The 7,500-nt window shown below is 41.2% G+C and overlaps 1 protein-coding gene across 1 annotated transcript in view; it reads right to left on the bottom strand.

Annotated features, from left to right (window-relative positions):
* LOC117536197 (fibronectin type III domain-containing protein 3B-like) overlaps window positions 1-6,552 on the bottom strand; it is a 106,491-nt gene extending 99,939 nt beyond the window's left edge. The window contains 1 exon segment of the mRNA XM_034200964.1: window positions 6,449-6,552. The gene's annotated coding sequence lies outside the window, so the exon portion shown is untranslated.
* Window positions 6,553-7,500: the final 948 nt, after the last annotated feature.

Here is a 7,500-nt window from a genome sequence, read left to right as displayed (position 1 = left end):
CTCTCGTCTAATCCTCAAATGTCACTCCTGTCTCTTCCTCTCTCAGTGTTGTCTCTACTGCAGACACACAGCTGCTGTAAAGAACTTTTAAACGATCCCAAGTAGGGCTGCTCAATTAATCGTATTGTAATCGCAATTACGATTTTAGCTTGCAACGATTATGAAAATAAATAATATAATTGAAATAAAACGATTATTTATTTTATTTTTGTATTGGTTTTTCAGTTGAATTATACTTAAAGGTAGGGTATGTAAGTTTGAGAAACCGGCTCGAGATACACTTTTTGTTATATTCCATGGAATGCTCTTAACATCCCGATAGCAATGAATATCTTAAGGGCTTTGACAAAAAATCCATAACAAAATGTCATCTGTGGAAGCCATAGCGCTGTAAAAAGCTCGACCAAACATCTGAGCCGGCGCGGCTAAAATAACTGGATGGCCTACCTGCCTGTCAGCCTTCCATCTGTGCACAAACTTATCTCGTGCCCTCATTGGTCATGTGCGCGTTCGTGTGTGTTGGAGGAGGGGCTCTGTAAGGAAGTGGCAGATTTTCTCCGGTCGTGTATTTTCAAATTCTAGCGCACTCGAGCCGGTTTCTCAAACTTACCTACCCTACCTTTAAAGTTCAGGGTAATCAACTGTTAAAAACATACTGTTCAAATTTCTTTTTTTCAATAAATGGATGTTTTCAAAGTAAATGGATAATCGTTTTTAATAATTGTGATATCAATTATTGACCCAAATAATCGAGATTATGATTTTTGTGTGATGAGAAATTATTCAAATCGGCGACCAGAGAAGAGAGAGTTTCTGGTCAAGACACTCGTTGCATCACGTATCACATGTGTATCAAATATTGCTGGTATTTGAAAATGAAAGGTCTACTTGAGTTCTGTTATACTGCTGTCATTTTGTCCATGTTTAAATCTAAACATTAAACTCTCTTGGACAATGAAACACCAAGCCTACATTTGGTATCTTCGGTTTGTAATTTTTGTTCAACCAGCAATCTAAGATCAACAAAATCAATATTAAATGTCAGATAACAATAAGGAAAAGAAAGGAAAGGAGAGGGCAGTGGGAAAGGAGAGGGGAGGAGGGAGACGGGGGGAGAGAAGTTGAAAGGCTTCTTTTATCTTCTTCTAAATCAACTGTCAACAATGCAGGAAATTATCAAGGGAGACAAAAAAAAGTGGAGACAGGGTTCTGGAGAACGAAAGACGAAGGGAAGGAGGGAGGAAGGGAGGGAGGGAGGGAGGGAGGAAGAAAGAAAGGAGGAGGGCAAACATTACAGCTTGGTGCTAAGCAAACATGAGATGCTGGGATACTTCAACAAAAAGCCAACGTCCATACGGGAGAAAAGAAACGGAGGATCAGAGGGAGACAGTTAGGTAACACACACAAAGCTGGGAAACGGAAAGTGAAAGCATTAAACAAGCAGCTGTCATGTGATATGACAGGAACAATATTCTGTTTAGGACTTCACACCTACATGCAGCAGCCGCTCGGTATGTGTTTACCTGGCCTGCAGGTGAAGATTGACCGAAATACAACCTTGTGAATCACAGCAGTTAATAATTGTAACTGCTAATAAAAGAAAATGTGTTCAGTCGTAAAAGTGACAAAACAAACAAAAGGTCTTCACTCAAATCTGCAAACCGCATTTTTCAACTGCAAGCTTTTCCATTTCTTTGTCGATTTTCGAACATATAGTCAATCCGATACCCAGTATGAGAAGTATTTACACGTTCTTATTTGACGTTGTTTTTAATGCTATAACACCTATAATGAACTGGAAAGACTCGTAAATGCACAGTAAATTATTGGCAAGTATTTTGTTGATTGATTAACCGATAAATGCATTTTTAGCTTAAAGCTTTCACACTTTGAGGGTTTCGGTTTCTTCCATGTATTTGCTGGTTCTTTATATATATATAAGATATCTTTAGGACTGTTGATTGGATTAAAAAAAAGGAAATTCAATAAGCCACGTTGGGACAATTTAATGGATGTTTTTAACTATTTTCTGACATTTAATGATACAAATGATTAATGGAGTAACCAGGGTAATAAATGGCGGATTGATCGGTTATCTATTGTATGGGTTTTCTGTCAGCTTAATGAGGGCACTTGTTTTTAATATAAATGAAACATTGGGTTGCTATTCCCTCTAGAGTTCCCCTGCACTCCGTCATATGTCACAGCAGCCGAGACGAACGTTTTCAAATAGAGCAAAATCACAGGGAAAACCCGAGTGGTTCACTGTTCATCTTCAGGGACAAGAGGAAGAGAAACTGAAGAAAACCTCCTCCTGCCGTCGACCCCTTGACCTCACAGGAAAAAAACTCCTCGACACAACCAACCGTCCAATAAGTAAAACCTCCTATCACAGGATAGGAAGCAGGAAGCTGCTCGTTCACTCGACTAAACCACACCTCTGTTACAGTAACAGTGAAGGCAGAAGTCTTTCTACCTGGTGCATTTAGAGAAGCATATGGTACAACTGATAGCGCAATTTATGAAAACTTCAGACATAGTTTAGCGTTCTTCAAAGAAGAGGTGCGCCAATTATCATCCCAGATATGGGCAGCTTATGGGAGCCATCTGGACCAATTGAAACAGTCTTTGTCAGTACATGTAAAGGGGATTCATGGATGATTATTTGCAGACTTAGAGGTAAATAGGTGTTTGTATCTACACAGGCTGAGCATATTGAGAGCATTCACTTTTCAAATGTCCTGGAGCTTCAAGGCATATGCGAGTGTTTTTAGTATCTGATCACCCATTTTCTATACTGAAAAGTATTTTTCTGATTAATGTATTACTTTACAAAGTGCAGTCTAATTGGTTTATCAGTGCATTGTTTTAATCCCAAGTTGTTCAACGTACTGTTTCGCCTCTCTTGCCAACATACAAAAGAGTGTGCAACTTGATCCTATACCCAAAGTGAATGATGTCAGATAGAAAATAAAGGCATTAAGCTTTGTTTCACTAACAAATATTAAACTTCAAACTTGTACAATATACTTTTATGCATATAGGTGTGTCAGAAGTGGGTATAACCTGCACTCAGACATCACAAAGGTAGAGCAGCACTGCCAGTAACACGACACACACACACACACACACACACACACACACACACACACACACACACACACACACACACACACACACACACACACACACACACACACACACACACACACACACACACACACACACACACACACACACACACACACACACACACACACACACACACACACACACACTACACACACACACACACACACACACACACACACACACACACACACACACACACACACACACACACACACACACACACACACACACACACACACACACACACACACACACACACACACACACACACACACACACACACACACACACACACCCATCACTGACCCTTTTTCAACCAGGCATACCTGTAGGATGTATTGGGCCAACAGAGATCTGCAAGGCGCTGCTGGTAGACGGAGACCGAGGCTGGCATCACGAGTCCTCATGAAACATGGGAACAACTTCCTCATTGCGCTTCGAATAACCTGTCTACGAATATTAGAGGCAACACATAACCAGTTCATCAAACCTGAGTGTCTACACGCCAATCAAAGGGTTTATTTTCACCTGCTGGAGGAGAAGATGGGTACGTCTACTCAAGAAAACGTTGTCTATGTATGCCTGTCAAAGAAAGCACAATACGTTGACTTTCTATTGATATACTGTGAATTCTTGGCAGCCATTCCTCTGTCCTTGTCCAGGCACTTAATAATAAAACAATCTGACAAACTGATTAAGTGGGATTATAACAAAGCAGCTGCAAAGTTACATTTGCACCATGTGTAGGTAGTGACGCACCATCACACGGAGCGACGCAGCTGAGTAAACTGTACCTGTTTGACAAAGCCGTAATGAGGACAGAGCACAGGTCGTTAACTCATATAAAGTGTTATTCAACCCTTTCTCTATTCATGTGTAAGACAGAGAAGGCCAAAACAACAATGGCTACCCTCCTTCAACCTGACTCCAGTCTAAACACAGTTCTTTCTCTTCTGTTATATAATTGCTGCTTTTTTTTTAAAACACTGAAAAAGGGGATTTTACAAGTGGCAGACTAAAAACCGGGGGAGGAAACTCACTTGCTTGCAATTGCATCAGTTTGAGAGCAAATCCCTGCTTACATTATGCTATTGTACATCGTCTAACTCCACTTTCCTGGCTCTACACACAGCCAACTAAACTCTTACAGTAAAAAAAAGAATATAAAAGCTCAACAAAGCACATTAAAAAGTGATGAAATACAAGTTTTCATCCAACATTTGTATTTAGTTTGCTTAGAAAACAAGAAAAACATAGCAGGGCATTCATCACTTTTTAAATGTCAGCCTGTGAGCTTTGTTTACATTCTTATTGTGTATAAAAGTTGCAGCCAAAGAGGCTTAACTTTCAGAACAGTGATATAAACCCCATTCAGCCTGTGTTAAGAGGGATATGCTGGTGTACTAAGAGCACGAAAAAACATTTATGTAAGATAATATGGATTGCACTTATCCTTTGTGATCACCTGGAACTGAAGGCCACACAGGTACTCAGACCAACATAGCATGTTCTAATTTGTGTTGCCTGATTAAGTGCAAAATGCACAGTGGCTTTACTGTTTATTTTGCATGTAACACACTCAAGTCGCAGGCTGTGATATACAATGTTTAACTGAAACCAAAGTAGCAAAAATAACCGTCCTGAGGCTGTAAATCCGAGCCTTCCCAAACCTGAAATCCTATTTAACTTTCCACATCTGGGTTAGGGTCTGAAAAACGTACACTTGAGAAATGCTTTCAACTGAAGGACTTGTCTCCATCTTTACCTACTTCCTAATGTCCATACCTTGGCTTATTTTCCACAGCCCGAGATATTTTGAAGCATCTGACTTGTGGAAGCAAAAATAAATTGCTCATTCATGCACCACAGAGAGAATTCCTTCGCTCTCACCTAAACATAAACACACCTTTTCAGCGGGTAGCCAATCATTTTGTCCCCCCCCCCCTCCCTTACCTTAAAATAAAAGTCGGATATCAGTTTTTCTCGTAAAAAAAAATGACATGGCCACATCAGCCTTTCACCAAAGGAATGTCATCTGACGTCATCTATTGAGGATCGGATTTCTCCCTCTCCTCTTTCTCTCTTCCCTGAAAAAGTAACCGTGTGTGTGTGTGTGTGTGTGTGTGTGTGTGTTATTTGTTTTCCCCCTAGCCTATATCCCCCCCCCTTCACCGCTCATATGGCAGCATGACAATTAACTCCTGTTATTACGACATATAACCACTAAAAAAAAAAAAAGTGTCTCTCGAGTGATCTTTGGCATCTTACATTTTCCGACCTATTGCTGCCTGCCACATCTCCTGTCTCCTCTTCGCTGATGGGCTGAAGGACCTCTAATAGGCAGGCCACTGTCCTCTCATGGAGGTACAGGGGAGGCAGGAAATCGATCGTTTCGAGCAGGAGACCAATGTTTGATTTCCACGTCTGCATTAGAGAGGAGGCTGAGAGAGAAATTTGTCTTCCCTGCTCAAATAGACAGACACGTAGTCGTTTCTGAGAGGGGGAGAGAGAGGGAGAGCGAGAGGGAGAGACTGACTGGAAGGAATGCTAGGATATGCTGGAGTTTGGATTTTTTTCCTCTCCAAAGCCTTTTTTCCTGCATTCTGCATTTGCACACAAACTCTATGGAAAGTCACTAAAACATAGCCCCCTTTAAAATGCCCCAACAGTTATCCAATGCCTAATAAGCCCCTATAGTGTCAATTCAATGATTTCGCAACCCCCTCTCTGTCAAATTGTACTGCCTCAGCATCTTCCATTCCAACTTATTTTCCAGCTATAAAAGTGTTCATTTCCTGATTTTCAGCAGCCTCAACACAACAGACAATTTCCACAATGCAAGTCCCAGATGAATAAGTGCATTTTGTTTCAGGAATAGGCAAAAGAGGGAAGCTTTTCTCCTGTTGCGCACTACTCCATCTGAAGTCCTCGGAGACAAAAACACATTCTTTGGTGAAAGCAGAGAAATCGGGACCACAAAGAGCAGACTGCAAACGCACACATTCACTCGACTAGTGTGAAGAACTAACACGATCATTCCCATCGAAAAGCTATTAAGTTGTTGTTACCAAATAAACGGGAAAATGTGCCCAAAAGTTTCGATTCACCCCCGTCACCAGCAGCGAATCCGTTTTCCTTTTTCCTTTGCGCTGGCCAAGTGGCCCAGACTGCCGGCGTCAGCGCTCAGCTCTCCAAACTCCACACACACTCACACACACGCACTTCTAAAACTTTTTCAACAACGATTTCATCGACCTCCATTAACGTTTTTTGCGGGGTGGTGTCGTGCCGTTAAAGAAGTGTAAAGAGAACTCACCTCGCTGCAATAAAGTAATCTTCAAACAGACGGGGCTGCGTGTTTTTTTATTCCCAGGGTCGGGTCTTGCCTGTCTGCTGGCGCGGCGCAACGGGTACTGGGAGACTCCGCCATGTCAATCAAAACGCGACGCACATGTAGGTCAGAGCCCGCCTCCTTTTACCGTAATACACTGCGCATTGAGAAAAAAGCCCAACAGAGAGCAGAGCTGCTTCACTACCTATGTGGCACAAGAAATACACACGCTCGTCTTTTCAAGTTAAGTGGGTATTCTACAAGCAATAAAAACAAGGATATTTTTTGTTATTTCGAAATTGTTCTGTGTGTTTCTGATGCAGTTTGACTGGTAGGCTATGTATTTATCAACAATGTATCAATATTCAAATGTAAATCACTGTTTTTTGTGGGGTTTTTCTATTCACTGTGCCATAATAATCTTTGTTTCTACATTAATCATGTGGTGCCACTGATCAGGTAGAGATATACAACATCAGCTTTGACAACCCACCATTTATTTTATCTTCAAGGCTGAACATGTAAGTAGGTTGTGGTGTCCTAAAGAATTTCTGCTATGTCAGCCCCAAAAGGTGGCTGAACTGTTCTGCAAATAAAACCAAGCTGATTCCAGTTTAGTCTGGTTTACGTTTATCTTTCATCATGACGCAGAATATCTTCGTACAATAAACCTGCAACAGAAAACAAACGAACTGCTCAACCCGTGTCACCTTGCTCACTTTAATTTAATGACAACAACAAAATAAATCTCTGTCCAAGTGCTTCCAAAACAACTTAAACCACAGGCCAAAGTCCCTCTGGTGGCTGCACTGAAACCTGACATCCCAGCTGACAGGTCCAAGGGTTACAGGTCCGACTGACACGAGACATCATGACCTGATCTATACCAAAAAGTTAAAATCTGTTAAATCTGTGCTGATTTTATTGCACATGGAAAGGGCAAAAAGATGTGTGTACCAGACATAAATATACTAGAGTAAAATGGCATGGAAGGATGTTATAAAGCCATTGTGACTACAGTTTAGTGCAGTTTACTA

Source organism: Gymnodraco acuticeps, unplaced genomic scaffold, assembly GCF_902827175.1.
Source record: "Gymnodraco acuticeps unplaced genomic scaffold, fGymAcu1.1, whole genome shotgun sequence".
In the NCBI taxonomy this organism is placed as follows: Eukaryota; Metazoa; Chordata; class Actinopteri; order Perciformes; family Bathydraconidae; genus Gymnodraco; species Gymnodraco acuticeps.
Note: the sequence above shows the minus strand (reverse complement) of the source record. Positions and strands in the feature narration are given on the sequence as shown.